The sequence below is a fragment of the Gekko japonicus genome, unplaced genomic scaffold (genome assembly GCF_001447785.1).
Source record: "Gekko japonicus isolate JY-2015 unplaced genomic scaffold, Gekko_japonicus_V1.1 scaffold4, whole genome shotgun sequence".
NCBI lineage: Eukaryota > Metazoa > Chordata > Lepidosauria > Squamata > Gekkonidae > Gekko > Gekko japonicus.
In genome coordinates this window covers 2,751,356-2,767,623 of record NW_015165234.1, presented here as the reverse complement: position 1 = coordinate 2,767,623, position 16,268 = coordinate 2,751,356, and the positions used below count along the sequence as shown (strand labels likewise).

Genomic DNA, 16,268 nt, shown 5'->3' with positions numbered 1-16,268 from the left:
CCACAGGCAACTTCCTGTGTAATCTGTGAATCTGGTGTCATCTTGGCTCTGAAGGATGAGGAATAATACTGAATCTGCTTTGAGGTGACAGGGCATGCGCATGTGCTCTTCAGCACAAAGAAATAAGGTACCCTTGTAAACAGTCCAACATTCCTCCTCCAAAGGATTTATACCAGTTTGACAAGACACTGATTTCTTGCCCTTCAGGAAATGAAGCGTGATTTGTCTTTTTAGAGTATTCGTTCTATTAATTTAACAGCAACACTTTAAGATTTTTCTTCAAAAGAGGCATCCTTTTGCATTCTAAAATGGAGTTTGGTTAGTTATTTAGTAGGACAAGATGCTTGCCATGAGGGACAATGAACTCAACTTTAGTCTAATTTACAATGCAAACAAACCCTGCTGGAGTCAGTCACACTACTTCCTTGAAATTAAACATTTACATCTCCATGACTGCAGCTCTTTTAAATCAGGCATTGGCATTAATATCAGACTGCAGTCCTAGAGCTGTCAGAAAATGGCAGTTTACAAGCGAATATTGGAACTTCAGGTTTCATGTGTTTTACTCTTTCTATGAGCAGTTTTCTCAGACTCTTTTCTACCCCTGTTCCATTGATCTCTTGTTAGAAGTTTTTAACCAGGAAGGGTCTTGCTCTTCTCCTGTACGAAGTCTCTTCCATTCAAGAGGTGAGATAGGTTACAATTTGGATCATGGTCGCTGAGTTGTGGTGTCATAGAATCAGCTACCCTATGAACAGGCAAAATAAATGACCTAGACTTGCTTTTAAAGTGTCTGGTGTGGTTCTCACTATATTGTTTTGAGGACACTAGGGACTTTCATGGCATGTGTGACTTGATGCAGTGAAAAATGGGGTTGTCTGAGCACTGGTAATGGAGGAGGGGGGAGGCTCAGGGAGTGCTGAAAGGTTTAAAATTTAAATCGGGTTATCTGGGTTGCTGAAGTTTGAGAACTGCCACATTACAAGGATTTTCCTGTACTTTGACATTGTCTGATCCCCCACCCCCAATACCCTCTTCCCAATATCTCCCCTTTTCAGTTTGCTACTGTGTTGGCAAATATAATGTAATCTATTTTAGGAGATGAATATCTGTGCCCAAATATAAAATGCCTTATTTTAAAATATAGGTATTAGATATACAGCATTCACTCATGTTGCGCAAGTAATGAATCAGCACAGTGTGAACAAAATGGAAGACCAGCCAGTGGAAAATTCTACCTAGCTCTTCCAGAACTAGGTAGAAGGGAAATAAATGAGAGACTGGCACACAATAATAAACAATAATTTTCAGTAAGCATAGAGTTATGTTCCAAGTATGCATGTGCCTGAAATGACTAAAGCAACTGGAACAAAATAAACTTTCATAAATGAAAAACAAGTTATCAGAAATTTTGAGCACATTCATTGAATTTGTTTTTTATATATACAAGTTTATGAATTCATACAGGATAAATTCAGCAGCTCCTATCGGAAATATTTTTAGACTTACCACTGAGGTAAATGAAAACAGAAGAAACAGCTGATGGTAAGGCTGGAAAAGAGAAAAATTGTTTAGAAGATGCTGATATTGTTTAAATCTTAAGTGTACTTTTATTCTGAAGAGCATAATAGAAGCTGAAGGTCATGTACCAGACATGAAGACATTTTTAAAGAACATAAAATAATAGTTTAAAATATAGCTACTGAGGCACTTAGCATCCAACAACTGAACAGCTTGAACAGCTTGTAACAAACCAAAGAAAAATAGGTTTGCTCTAAGAACCAGCTTTCACAAATAGTACCACTTCAGACTGCAGGTGGTGACTCCTCCATTCAAAACTTTCTCACCTGTTATGTACGTGGACCGCCTCCAGGGGTCCGCGGACAGGCCAGAGCTTGGATCCAAAAACAAAGGAAACTTCGGATCCTGGATTCCCCAGCCCCAACCAATAGCCACCTTGGCGGGACATTTAAACCCTCCAATGGGAGTGGGGGGGTTGCTGGTGGATATGTATATAGTTGGCCCTGTTGGCCGTTAGAGTCAGTCTTTGTCTATGTGAAGTACAATAAACATGTGCTACAGCATGTCGTTGTCCGAGTCCTCCATGCGGCGAACCCAGTACTTTTCATCACCCATATAAAATCAAGGGTCAGGGACACGGAACTATCCTTTCCCCTAGCACACTAGCTGTCACTTGGTGTTGAGGGCTGTTTTGATACAGCTGAAACCATCAGAAATGCAAACTTTTTGCAGCCTGTAATCTTGACCCATCATCTTATGGTGATGTCAAAAATTATAATTGGTGATTGCATAATTTTAAATTCTTGGCTGTTTCCATACTGGAATAGAAATGGCATTCTTGCTGTGGAAGCAGCAGAGAGCGCCATGAGAGCAGGCCAGAGCACCATCCATGTGCCCCTTTCTACAGCACAGCTCAGTTGTTCAAAGCTACAGCATTGCTTAGCTGTGAAACAAACAAACAAACAAAACAAGCCTATTAAAAGGCTAAACTGGGCGGGGTGCAGAGCTTAGCACTGCCATCTTGAAGGTAAACCTCATTTCCTCCCTGTACTGGGCCATTCTCATACAGATTAGCTTCCCCAGTTCCAACGCTGTAAGAATTTTTTTTTTTACTGTTTCCCCACAGCATTGTGGTGCATTCATATACCTCCTCAGGTTTCCCCATCTTTTCTCCTGTCTTTTCTAAACTTGCTTTGTTGCAAAGTTTTGGGAAAGTTTGCAGTAAAGTATGTACAGCTAGTTGGAAAAGTTTGGATTTTCTTGCCCACATGGTAGCTATTTTCCCTTACTGTTTCCTATGGTGGCCATTTCCTCCCTGCAGTACTGGGGGGAGGAGTTAATCAGCAATTGATATAACTGTGACCCACCGGACAGTCCTGCAAAGCCCAGCTAGCATCTGGGAGTACTTCGCAGCTCAGTCAAAAATGAAAATGACCAAGCCAGAAGTGGTGAGCTGGTGGTGGTAGGAAGGCAGGGAAACTCTGGGCTAACCTGCCATGTGGCAGTCCTGTTGCTGCTTTGCAATATTGGCAGCCACAGCAGCAATGAAGGAAACACACAATGTGGGAAATCACCATCGTTACCTGTACAGTAGTAAATAATGTCCCCAAAGTATGGCCACTTACTTGTGCCCTATCATTCACCAAAAAATCTTTCCCCATTTTAAATGTTGTTGTGAGAAAACTGAAATAGTTGGTTCAGAAAATTTAAAACCCATTTATACAGTTAATTTTATAAAGAAACCATAGTGTTTTTCTCTCCTTTATTTCTGTAGCTTTCCAAGCAATTAGCAGCACAGTGAACATGACTCCCAACATGATTTTTGCTAGTCCTTTGTCTCAAGAGATATCTTTCCTCCATCAGGTACACAGGAACCAACATTTGCATTCACCTACATTGTTCATGAATTTAAATAATTTGGAAACATTTAGAAAGATTGGTATGCACCTGCCATTAAGTCAAGGAAGCCAGAATATTTGTAATACTAAAGGCTTGCCTACATGCAGAAACTCACGTCACACCTCCAGCCAGCAGACAGTGCCTGACTGGCTGCCTTGATTCAAGGAAACAAAGAACATCCTGAAATTGTAACATTCTTGTTTTTGTCATTTAGAAATGTAGGTGCTATCTTGCATTGTTTTGCTAAAAGCATCAGGGTAACCCCATTGCCTCTGGAATGTGGGAACATTTCCTAGGCCATAATGGCCCACATTACCAAAGCAGTTAGATTAATTGATGCAGTTTATAATTTCTATAGCGCTATCGAAATGTACGTGACCAATATGGTATAAAAGAAGGCAAGAAGCTTCATTTCAGGACTGACTCTCAGCAATCCAGGGAAGGCTTTGTCTTTCGTGATCTCTCTGGGCCAGTCCAGAAGCTTCTGTGCATGGGGAAATCTTTGTTCTGTATATTTAACCACTGACTGTCTTTTTTAAAGGAAGTAAGTATTCTGTTTTGTATTCCTTGCTTGTCTTTAGCTAATAAACTATTATATTGTTTAAATAACCTTGCACTGCATTCCAGCTAACTCTTTTTTTTTACATTCTACCCCGCCTTAGTAAGGGGCACTCACCAGACCATTACGAACCTAAAGGGGGTGGGAACAGGTGCAGGTAACACTTCATACAGGGTTAGTTTATACTGACAAGTGCTACAGTTGCATTTCCCCAACAAATGTTACCCACTACAGTTAGTTGGAAAGTAGACACTACTCCAGTCACTTACCATAGATACTGCCCTGTTTATGATTAAAATGTTTAAAAGTCCTTTCTCAAGTGTGCTCCATTTAACTGGGGAAATTGTGGGTGTCAGACTTTCTCCTGGTCATTCCTCCCTTACCATATTACTTTAATCAGCTTTGTAATTCATTATTGAAGTAACTGTTTCTTGATCTCATTTTCTCTTCATGTTTCCAACATTTGTTGATTTCCATTAAAGATCGTTCCGTCGTATAGTTCCATGGTCCCAGTACTGAGAGAAAAGTAAAAGAATGAGGTACCATTCTCCCATTCAAGGTAGGTACATTGCTGCCGGGATTAGGAATTGTAACACACCTTGAATCATGAGGAAAGGCAGACTATAAATGTTTTAATAAATAATAGAATTAAGCACCTAAAGTGGGTGGGAACAGGTGCAGGTAACACTTTATACAGGGTTAGTTTATACTGATAAGTGCTACAGTTGCATTTCCCCAACAAATGTTACCCACTACATTTAGTTGGAAAGTAGACACTACTTCAGTCACTTACCATAGATACTGCCCTCTTTATGATTAAAATGTTTAAAAGTCCTTTCTCAAGTGTGCTCCATTTTACTGGGGAAATTGTGGGTGTCAGACTTTCTCCTGGTCATTCCTCCCTTACCATATTACTTTAATCAGCTTTGTAATTCATTATTGAAGTAACTGTTTCTTGATCTCATTTTCTCTTCATGTTTCCAACATTTGTTGATTTCCATTAAAGATCGTTCCGTCGTATAGTTCCATGGTCCCAGTACTGAGAGAAAGGTAAAAGAATGAGGTACCATTCTCCCATTCAAGGTAGGTACATTGCTGCTGGGATTAGGAATTGTAACACACCTTGAATCATGAGGAAAGGCAGACTATAAATGTTTTAATAAATAATATAATTAAGCAATTAATAAAAACCAACCACGCATGCTTCATAGCAGTAGCAGCTGAGCCTTTCCCCCTGCTTCCTGTCATAAGACAGACAGAAGGAAGGAGACTAAGGTAAACTGCTGTGGCTAAAAACTCTGCAGAGTCCTGTCACTGAGGCTGAGCTAGAAGTGGGGGGGGGATCTGCCTGGGGGGGGACTGGCAGGGAGAAGACAGAAGCAGCAGCACCCATCAGTGACAAAGCTCAGAGACTCCAGCCGCTGATCTAGAATTATTTTATTACTTATTTATGTTATTTATAAGCTACCTTTCCCATGAATAAAACATGCCTAAAGTGGCTTACAAAATTAAAACCCATAAATACAGAATAACTCTATATCCTAACAAAATATCCTAACACACAAATTACAACAAAGATAATATAAAATCTTAGGGAAGAGAATGGCAGGTCTGCCTTCCTTCATCATTGTTCCTCCTCCATGCCTCCTTATTCTGCCCTTCCTGATGCTGTTTCTTCAGAAAGGGGATGGGAACAGGAGTGCATCTCGGCAGAAAGTATTTTTTTTAGAAGGAGGGGCATATTAGTTGTGGAACTGACAAGACTTCCTCATTATCTTGTCAGTTTCACACAGTAAGTTGTGCAGGCATTACTGTAACTCCATTTTGGTATAGAAAAGAGGGGCTTAAATGTTTTAGAAGCTTGTCCTCAGATTTATTGCACTATATAGAAAACATTGTAGAAGGAAGGCTACAACTGCACTTTAAAAGGAACACCTCAATTCACGGGTGACACGAAAACTGCAGGGAGGCTGAAATGTAAAAGCAGATTAAAACTTGCTTGGCCATCTATGATGCCCCCCCTCCTCTATCCTCCCTCAGAGGCAAGATTTTCCCCTCCGTTTTTCTTTCCCTGTACTGACTGAGCTGCCCTAGCTGTCTGTTTTCTTCTTTCCTGAAGAATTCTGGCTGTCCCACCCTGTCACAGAATAATATTTTGGCTGTTTGCTCAGCCCAGGAACCTGAGGGAAGGGAGTCCCCTTTAACTTATATGACTTATATGGCACTTGAGAAGTTTTGAAATTCAAAAATAACAAAAAAGTTTATTCATCATAGAGGGAAAAGGTTAGAGAAAATCAAGGGTTGAAATTTCTGAGGTAAAACCAGTACATGCACAGAAATGAGAGTTTCTTAAGATATTCCTAGTGACTTAAATCTTTATGTTGAGAGGTTTTCGTTCCAGTGTTTTCACCAAATACTTCAGTATACTTTCTTTGAGCATTCTCTAACTGTTTTGGTTTCCAGAAGGCTGATACATTCTTTCCAGTACCCAAACTCCTTCTCTTGAAACATAAGAACTCATCTTGAGTTTTTAACTGACTCTTAAGGTTTCTACAGGCAGTTTCTAACCCCAGCAGACCAGGGATCTCTGTACTCTTCAAAGCTAACTCCCTGTTTGACCAGGTAGGGAATTTTCTTCCCTCTCTAGAAGATCTATCTATTTCCTTGGCCTGAATGGGAGTCTCTGTATAACTACCCACTCATCCGTGCCAACTTTTCCCAGTTCTCCTGTCTGTATTAAAATTGCTATCAGTCAGGGCTGAATTCCAAAACTGACAGTACTCAACTCTTCTCAGCTAGGGCTGAAATCAGACTGAAAACCCCTCAGCATCCACTTCAGAAGTCCTTCTCTGCTCGAGACCTCCGGTACGGCGCATTAGCGGGCAGGCAGGAGCGTGAGGTGCTCCGTCCCCGCCCGAGCCCCCAATAGTGGAATATCTAACAAAATATGATGTTTTCCCCAAAAACCGATTCTACCGCGATCTACTTTATTTCTAACCTGATTGCATGCACACAAAAGTTTATACCCAGAATTAAACTTTGTTGGTCTTAAAGGTGCCACTGGACTCAAATTTTTGATTGCATACTTATCGTGTTGTAGGCACGCTTCTAATTTTATCCGGGTTTATTTGTTCCACAGAGATTTGATCAGACATCCCACTCTTCACCCACTTCACCGCATGCTCACCCCATGGGCAACCATCCAGACCATTGTTACGTGGTAACCATGGAGCCAGTGTACGGGTTGTGTTTTTTTAAAAAAACCTCATCACTCACGCATGCACATAGTTCCGGCTGCCGATATGGAAGCCTTAATGGAGAGTATTTCCACCACTCTCCCACCCCAATAAACAGGAGGGCGGGTTGGAGGGAATTTTCCATGCAAAGACAACTCCCCCAGGGGCTCCCAACCCTGAAGGACAGTCTGGGCACCGAAGCACATCAGCAGTGATGCAGCGGCCCAGGGGCAATTGACCACTTATGTGCTAACTGCCTTTTAAAAATGGTGCCAAAACAGAACAGTGAGAAACGGCTTTTGCACAAGAGTGATCGCACATCTGGAAATGTGCAGTGAGACCGGCAAGATCCATAAAGATCATACTTTGTCCGGTGTCAGGAAGTTGGGGGTGAGAACAGAGCGCCGATGACTGCAGTACGGGATACTGACGGACCGTCGGCGACGGTGCTGTCTGAACGAGCAATTCAAATATGGAGGGGAGAAGCAACGACATCGGATCAAAAAGACCGTCTGACTGCTACCTTTGTTCTATTGCTTCAAACCAACGCGGCTGCCCACCTGCATTTAACTTTGGATAAGCTAGGATGAAGTCCTTTAAAAAGCAACACCATGGTTTCAAAACACACGGAGCCTTGCAAAGCAGACTCACAGTGCCAGGTAGGCCCACACAACCCCGGCTACCCACCGAGATGTACGCAGTCCATCACTCACTCAGCCAAGCATTGTAGCCTGCAAGTTGATTGACAACTCACTCCCCTTTTTTCCACAGTCCCATGCAGGCGGCAAACAGGAGGTTTATTGATCCTGGCAGGCCGCAGTACGTAGCCGGTGAGCTATATATGGTAGGTCATGAGTCCTGCGGGCCCGATCTAAGGAGAGGTCAAGACACAAGGGAAAGGGAGGTGACTGGAGATCAGGCTACGCACATAATTTAGGTATGCTCAAGCGCTAAAACAGTGATCCCAACTAGCAAGCCATTGCGTTCCTGCATATGTGTTTTTAATCAAGGAGAATAGCACTTTAAGCTAAATGGAAGGCTCGTTTTGAACTTGCACCGGATTGCACCCAAGGAGTTTCATCCACAGGATGCTGGAGGCCGAATGGGGGCCTTAGAAAAGAGAGCGGACGTAAAGAGAAAATCTGTGCCACAGACTTGCTTTGCCTCTGCAATTGCGCCTTTAGCAATACCCATTCGCCGCCCAACTGGATCTGATTTCCAGAAGAGGGAAAGGAGTAATTGGGAGACCTCATTAGTGTCCCTGGCAGGAAGTGAGCACGCGGTCCTGCCTTCCACACATGTACACTGAAAGCAGAAAGAATGCATGAAAGTTTGGTGATTTATATCCAACTTGCATGAATTCTTCTTGGCATCAGACCTGGCATATTGCAGAGAGATGTGTGCAAGTTTTAGAGGCAAATCAGGTATATATCCTATCGGTTTCCCATTGGTTTCAATGAGAGGCTCAGCCTGCTTTCCAGTCCATTAATTTCACTGCTATTACTCTTCCCTGCTCCCTGTTACCTTTTTTGGGGGGAAATTTACATGCTGTTCAATGTGTCCAGTGCAAAATACCTCCATTGATTTCATAGCTTTACACTGCCAATATAAAGCAAAGAAAACACAAATGAATGTTATTTTTATTATTTCTCATTTCTTTCAGCATCTCCCTTTTGTTTTCTTTGTAAAAATGGATACAATAAATGGGGCTCTTTTTTCTTTTTCATTTGTTTTTGAAAACAAATGCACACCTCTATTTCAGATTTGACGGGGTGGGGGGGCAAAAGGCATAATTGACTTTTTGCTGTTATGTCTGAAGATGTTAGATCACTGAAAACTTCTATCTTCATATCTGCTTTTGATGTTACATTTTCTAGGTGGGGCAATGTTCAAGTTCTTGATGCCAGAATAGCCTTATTGTGTACATGGTTATAAAAGAAACAAAAGGAACACTAAGTACAACTCTGCCACTGTTCAATCTGTTTATCAATCACCATGTTCAATATGGCTGCCAATGCATGTGTAGTAGAATTTGCCAGTCCTGCAAATACTTTTGGCATCTAGTTCTACAGAGGAATGGGTGTTATTTCGTGCCAATGCAGTGCTGATTTTGTGCTTGAATTGAGGAAAGCCAAAAGGAGGAGTAACTATTCCTTTGTTCTATGGCTCTCATATCCTGATTTGTAGAACCCTCCTTGTAATGAAGGACTTTTCTCAGATGCCATCAGAATGAATAAAGGTAGAACGCTATGAGAAGAAAACAGCTGCAGTTTCAGACAAGAAATGAAAGCAGCCATAAAAACACCATCTGCCTGTTTGTCTATCAGTCAGAACAGAATCTTAAAATATTTCAGAAAAAAATAGTTATTTTATGTTGATGGGAGTTACATATCTGTCCTTTCCTTATGGCAGGGATTAAGTTTTTTGTTGGGAATATGAACCTGAGAAGTAAAGTATTATGCATATCCTCTGGCTCTGCACACATGATAATCAAATGATGTCTCTAATCTCCAAAAATACACCTGAGTATTTTAAATGCCCTCCATCCTGAAGGGAAATGCTATTTATAGTGAGAGCACATTTGCATTCATGAGCAGCTGAGTTTTTGAATATGCAGAATAATATAAACAATTACATAATTTGCATAGGTCTTTAAAGCTTTCTCCCAAAACTTTCAAACAATGCAATAAGGAGGTTTTCATGAATGTACAGCATTCAGCAAATTCTTCTCTTTAAACTGAATCAAACACACCTCAGTTTACCAGTATAAAAATCTTCAACCCTTCTGTGAGCAAGCGTGTGTAAACCGAGATTTGTTTCATTCCTTTCTAACCACAGTCAAGAAAACTTTGGCAGCAAATTTAAATTCCATAGTCAAATTTCAAACAATCTTGAAGTTCCAAAGTACCCAAAGCAATGGAAACTCTTATTCTAAATTCACCGTTAAGCCAGATTATAAATATCTATTTCTGAGAGTCAGCTGAACTGCTTTTGAGCCTAGTTCATTTCTGCCTTAAATTAAATGTGATTCTAAAAATTAATAAAGGAATGGAATTGGAAGAAAAGATCCCAAACTTGCCTTTGCCTAGAGTTTGTGCTTCCACATTGTACCATTTCATGCTATGACTGAATTTTCAGCTTCGTTCCTAAATTGTGTTCCATCATAAATAGAATCATACTCATATGAATCCATTTAAGCCAATGGTCTTAGAAGGATGTCCCTGTACTTATGATGGCACTGTATGTTAGACATTTTAAATCTTGGATGCCTAAATAGAAGCTTTTAAATGCTCAGTAAAGTAATAATATAAGCAAATTTGATCAGGCTGGCATTGCATTGTATAGTTTCCAAGATAAATTTATGCTGAAAATTATGGGATTGGGTTGATAAGGAGAACATCCTAGTGGAGGAACAGGCAGGATTCAGAAGTGGGCATTCCACAATGGATCAGTGCTGTGGTAGAACATCCACATTATTGCATGCGTGCACATGTGCATATAGGCAATTTTTTAAAAAGACGTCTCCCCAGCGGCAGAACGGATCTGCAGGTTCAGACTGCCAAATCCGTTCTGCGCCCACTCCCCCACGTTCAGACATCCAGCCATGCGCAATGACTGCACAGGGAACTGAAAACACCACTTGTGATGTGGTGGCTTTTTAACTCGGTTCCAAGTCATCCTGTGACGAGATAAGTATGGCTGGGAAACGCCTGACAGATGTGACTGTCTGACTGCGCCCATTTGATCCGGAGGGGAGGAGTGATCACGGCCTATGAGTAATTTTTGTAGATTACAGGATGGCATTTGATAGTATATCATGTGATAGGCTATGGTCAAAACTCAAAACATCCTCAGTGGACTAAAGACTGTTCGCTCTTATTTGTGCACTTCATGGGAACAACAACCTGTCTGTGAGATGCAATCCACATTTGTCCCACAAGATCCCGGTTAGGAAAGGAGTGAAACAAGGCTGCATTCTTGCCCCCTCATTACATGCGGCCATGTGCAATGACTGCGCAGGGAACCAAAAACACCACTTCTGATGTGGTGCCTTTTTAACCCGGCTCCAAGTCATCCTATGACAAGATAAGTATGGCTGGGAAACGCCTGACAGATGTGACTGTCTGACTGCGCCCATTTGATCCGGAGGGGAGGAGTGATCACGGCCTATGAGTAATTTTTGTAGATTACAGGATGGCATTTGATAGTATATCATGTGATAGGCTATGGTCAAAACTCAAAACATCCTCAGAGGACTAAAGACTGTTTGCTCTTATTTGTGCACTTCATGGGAACAAGGGAACCTGACTGTGAGATGCAATCCACATTTGTCCCACAAGATCCCGGTTAGGAAAGGAGTGAAACAAGGCTGCATTCTTGCCCCCTTATTATTTAATTTATATATAAATTCTATGGTCTGGACATTATCCAACCCTGATTGCCATCCACCAAATCTGGCAAATAGACCAGTCCCCGCACTCTTATATGCTGATGACATGGCCACCTTGTCCCACACTCAAGTGGGGCTGAGAAGAGCCCTCTGAGCTCTCATGGCTTACTGGAAACAGGAACACTTAACTATTAACTTTACTAAAATGAAAATACTTGTTTTTGCCAAAAGGCCTATTCAACACAGGTGGCTGATCGATGGCCATAGGATAGATCAAGTTAAAATGTTTAGCTACTTAGGCATTATGTTTCAATCTTCTGGGTCAGGGGCAGCACATTTTTCCCAGGCTACAGAATCTGCCCGAAGAACAGCCCTAGCAACTTTAAGATTTTTCTTCATGAAAGGGGGCTCCCATATGCCACATGTGTTGAAAGTTTTTCATGGTAAGGTGGTCCTGTAGCTCATGTACAGATCACAGATTTTCCTATATGATAACAATTGTAAGTTGAAAGTGGTCCAGTCTAAATTTTTAAGATCTAAAGTGCTGAAGAAAGAGCCGTGAGGTTGTGCTGTCGCCACCGCTGTTATTATCATGAGTACAATGTTAGCAAAGATCACCAAAATAGAGGCCAAGATGGCCCACACACAGAAGAACAAGGCCACGGCTCACCATCTGGGACTGCTGAAAGCTCGGATGGCCAAGCTGCGTCAAGACCTCATCACCCCAAAAGGAGGTAGAGGGGAGAGTCCAGGGAAAGGTTTTGATGTTGCGAAGACTGGGGATGCTCGCATAGGATTCGTTGGCTTCCCATCAGTGGGCAAATCTACTTTGCTGAGCAATCTTGCAGGAGTGTACTCGGAAGTGGCAGCCTATGAGTTCACCACACTGACAACTGTGCCTGGAGTAATTAGATACAAAGGAGCAAAGATACAGCTTCTTGACCTTCCAGGAATTATTGAGGGTGCCAAAGATGGGAAGGGCAGAGGTCACCAGGTCATTGCAGTTGCTTGAACCTGCAACCTTATCCTGATAGTTCTGGATGTTATGAAGCCTCTGGGACATAAAAAGATCATTGAGAGTGCATTGGTGAGCTTTGGAATACAGTTGAATAGCAAACCTCCTAATATTGGCTTTAAGAATAAGGATAAAGGAGGCATCAACCTCACAGCCACTTCCCTGCAGAGTGAGTTGGACACTGAAACAGTGAAAGCATCTTAAAGGTAAAGGTTCCCTTGCTTGAAAGCCAGTCGAACCCGACTCTAGGGTTGCGGTGTTCATCTCCGTTTCAAAGCCGACGAGCCAGCACTGTCCGAAGACGTTTCCATGGTATGATTAAACACCAAGGCACACGGAACGCTGTTATCTTCCCACCGAAGTGGTACCTATTTATCTACTTGCAATTTTTTGCTTTCAAACTGCTAGGTTGGCAGGAGCTGGAACTAGAGATGGGAGCTCACTCCATCATGCGGCACCCGGGTCTTGAACTGCTGAACTACTGACCTTCCACAGCCTGCAGTTCAGCGTCTTAACCACTTGAGCCACCACAGAGTATAAAATTCACAATGTGGATGTCACACTGCGCAGTGATGGTACTGCCAATGACCTTATTGATGTGATTGAAGGGAACAGAGTCTACATACCTTGCACTTATGTGTTGAACAAAATCAACCAGATCTCCATTGAGGAGCTAGACATAATTTACAAGGTGCCCCACTGTGTTCCAATCTCTGCTCACCACTGGTGGAACTTTGATGACCTGTTGGAGAAAATCTGGGACTACCTGAAACTTGTATGAATTTACACAAAGCCCAAAAAACAGCTCCCAGATTATTCATCTCCAGTGGTATTGCCATACTCCAGGATCACTGTGGAGGATTTCTGCATGAAGATTCACAAAAACCTTATCAAAGAGTTTAAATATACACTTGTATGGGGCTCATCTGTCAAACACAATCCACAGAAAGTTGGCAAAGATCATATGCTGGAGGATGAATTCAGATTGTGAAGAAGTAAAAGTGTCTTCTGGCCATTGGTCCTTGATGACCTTTCAGAAAGAAGGCTGATTGTCAAGCATTATATGCAGGGGTGTGCTCCCACCTGAACTGTACTGTGCAATCTAGGTGTGCCACATTTAGACCTGATTAAACTGTTTCTTCTTGGGAGATAGGAAAAATAAATAATTTTTCAAGATCTATATTCAGAGTACCTTGCTGTGTTCCCAGTGCCTTATTCAGGTTAGAGGCAGGCCTGGTATCATTAGAAGCAGGAGCCTGGTTTCATGCTATATGTGTACGACACAGGCTAAATTTCTCTTCCTCTGGACTAGTTCCCATAATCTTTTTAGATAGTTTTTGCTCGAAGTGGGTGAGAGCAATTCATGACAAACTGTCACTTCTTGGTTTCTCTAATGCAGCTTTGTTGCACCTTGATTACCAAGGAGCTAAAGCTATAGTCAAACAAAGATTATGGGATATCTCCCTTCAGATGGACAGATCACAGCAGTGGGGAACTGTAATCAAAATTTTGTTCCAGCCAATTACCTGCACTTGCTGAAATTTCCTAAGCATCGTAGAGCCTTCACCATGGCTGGATTTCTGCTGTAGATGATTCAATAAACAAAGTCCTCATTCCTTTGGGCAATCAGAGGCCTCCCTGGGTGCATTTCATCACTGGGCCTTCATTATGAATTTGGTTTTAGCTCTATAGAAGCCTGTCCCTGGGTACATGCCTTTAATTTTTGGTTTCATCTATTTTTTTAGGCCACTGAGGGTAGCTTGGTAAGCCTAACCCCCAGGGACTTTTATAAGGCTCACTGGCTCCAGCTTTTTCTCTTGTAAATCTTAAGGTGGAGGATCTTTTTTCTTCCTCTAGAAATCAATGCAGAAAAGATGTGGCCAAACTGATTTACAAACAAATACAAATACAAATACAATACCTTTATTGGCATAAAATATCAAATACACATGCAGCAGAGCCTCAAGATAGGCTGGAGGGGGATCACATTCCGAATTGCCTTAACATGAGCCTCTCCTCCTAGTTACCTCATAAAAATTTTTTGCTACAGGTTCCAGAATTTCTATATTATGCGAAGACAATGAAGAACTAATTTTATGCTCATCAGATTGGCCCAAAAGGGGGTGCAACACAGGTTCAATATAAACAACACGGATGTCATAGTGTAATTTACAGTGCAATAGCACATGTCCAATGGATTCAATTTCCCCCATCCCACAGGGGCACAATCTATCTTTATAGGGAATTTTCTTGAACCTTCCCGATAGAACAGCTGAGGGAAGGACGTCGAACCGTGCTAGCATGAAAGCCCTACGAAGATGGGGCTGAATCAGTTTTGCCAGGTATCCTGAGGAAATGTGGCTAAAAGAAAGTCCCATACTCATGGGAGAGCAATGTCTGTGCGCCAGTCTTCTCAGATCTTGCACCTCTATATCAAGGAGTCTTTGTTTGAGTAAGGCAAAAGCCTTCTGCTCAGACAAAAGTACCAAGTCATCAAAACTAAAGCCGATTATAGAAATTTTTTTGTCTATATTAATCAACCAAGTCGATAGATGGGATTCTGTTAACATGTGTACCACAAGACTGTTTGGGCCACATCTAAAATGAAGGCGCAGCCAAAATTTGAAGGTTATGGTCCATGCCATCGTAATTAACCGTCTTTGGGTACATTGCCAGTCACTATAATGAAATCACTTCCGAGGTAGCAAGGTTTTCTGCATTGGCATGTTTAATTAGGCAGCAGAGCTTGATTCTGTTTTAATGTACTTATTCTAACTAATGCATTTTACTTATATTTATTATATGTATTGTATTTAGCTCCAATTTTAATTCTACTGTATTTTAGCTAAGAATTTTTCTACATGTAACTGATCTCTGGTAGTAATAAACTTGACTGATAAACTTATGCAACTACAATCAGTGCATCTTCATGTCACATCTCTGCCTAGCATAAAGATTTTGGCACCTGTCAGTACAAATTTGAGTCAGACATTTGTATGCAAACATGTTTTAGGAGTTTTGGCATGCCCACATATGACTCCTTAGTAGATACAGATAACAAACATTCCCATTGTTACCATATTTGTCACAAATGTGGTTTGTATGTAGTCTCCCATGAAAGCAATTGTAACATCAGAAGCAGCACTGTATGTATATGAAATATCTGAGTAATTTCAAAGCCATAGCTTCTAAATGGTAAAAGCAGAGTGCTGTTATAACTAAGCTGCACTTAGCATTTCTGGTAGCAAACTGCTATGAACCTCCCATTTAGTTTGCACAATAACAACCAATTGAAAAGGAACTAGGATACACTGAGATGCTCTGTTCAGTAAGGTGTACAAGAATGACTTGGCACTCAGGATCTAGCGGATGCTGATTCCCTATGATGACATATTTTCTCTGGAAATTGGGGGGATGGTATGAATAGATGACATGAGATATACTAATGATAATTATTTTGATGTTACAGAATTTAATAGGGTCTGATCCTTGGCATATATGTTCATAGGATTTATGTTTTTGATTTCCTTTTTGTAAAGAATCAGGATGGGAGTGCCATCTGAAATGGGTGCTTCAACATCACTGATAATGTGCTAAGACAAGACCATTTCCTAACAATTAAGACCCATTGAGGAGATTTTTATACTT

The 16,268-nt window shown here is 41.4% G+C and overlaps 1 pseudogene; it reads left to right on the top strand.

Moving 5' to 3' along the window:
• Nucleotides 1-12,197: 12,197 nt before the first annotated feature.
• On the top strand, nt 12,198-13,611 carry LOC107109207 (annotated as a pseudogene).
• The last annotated feature ends 2,657 nt before the right edge of the window (nt 13,612-16,268 follow it).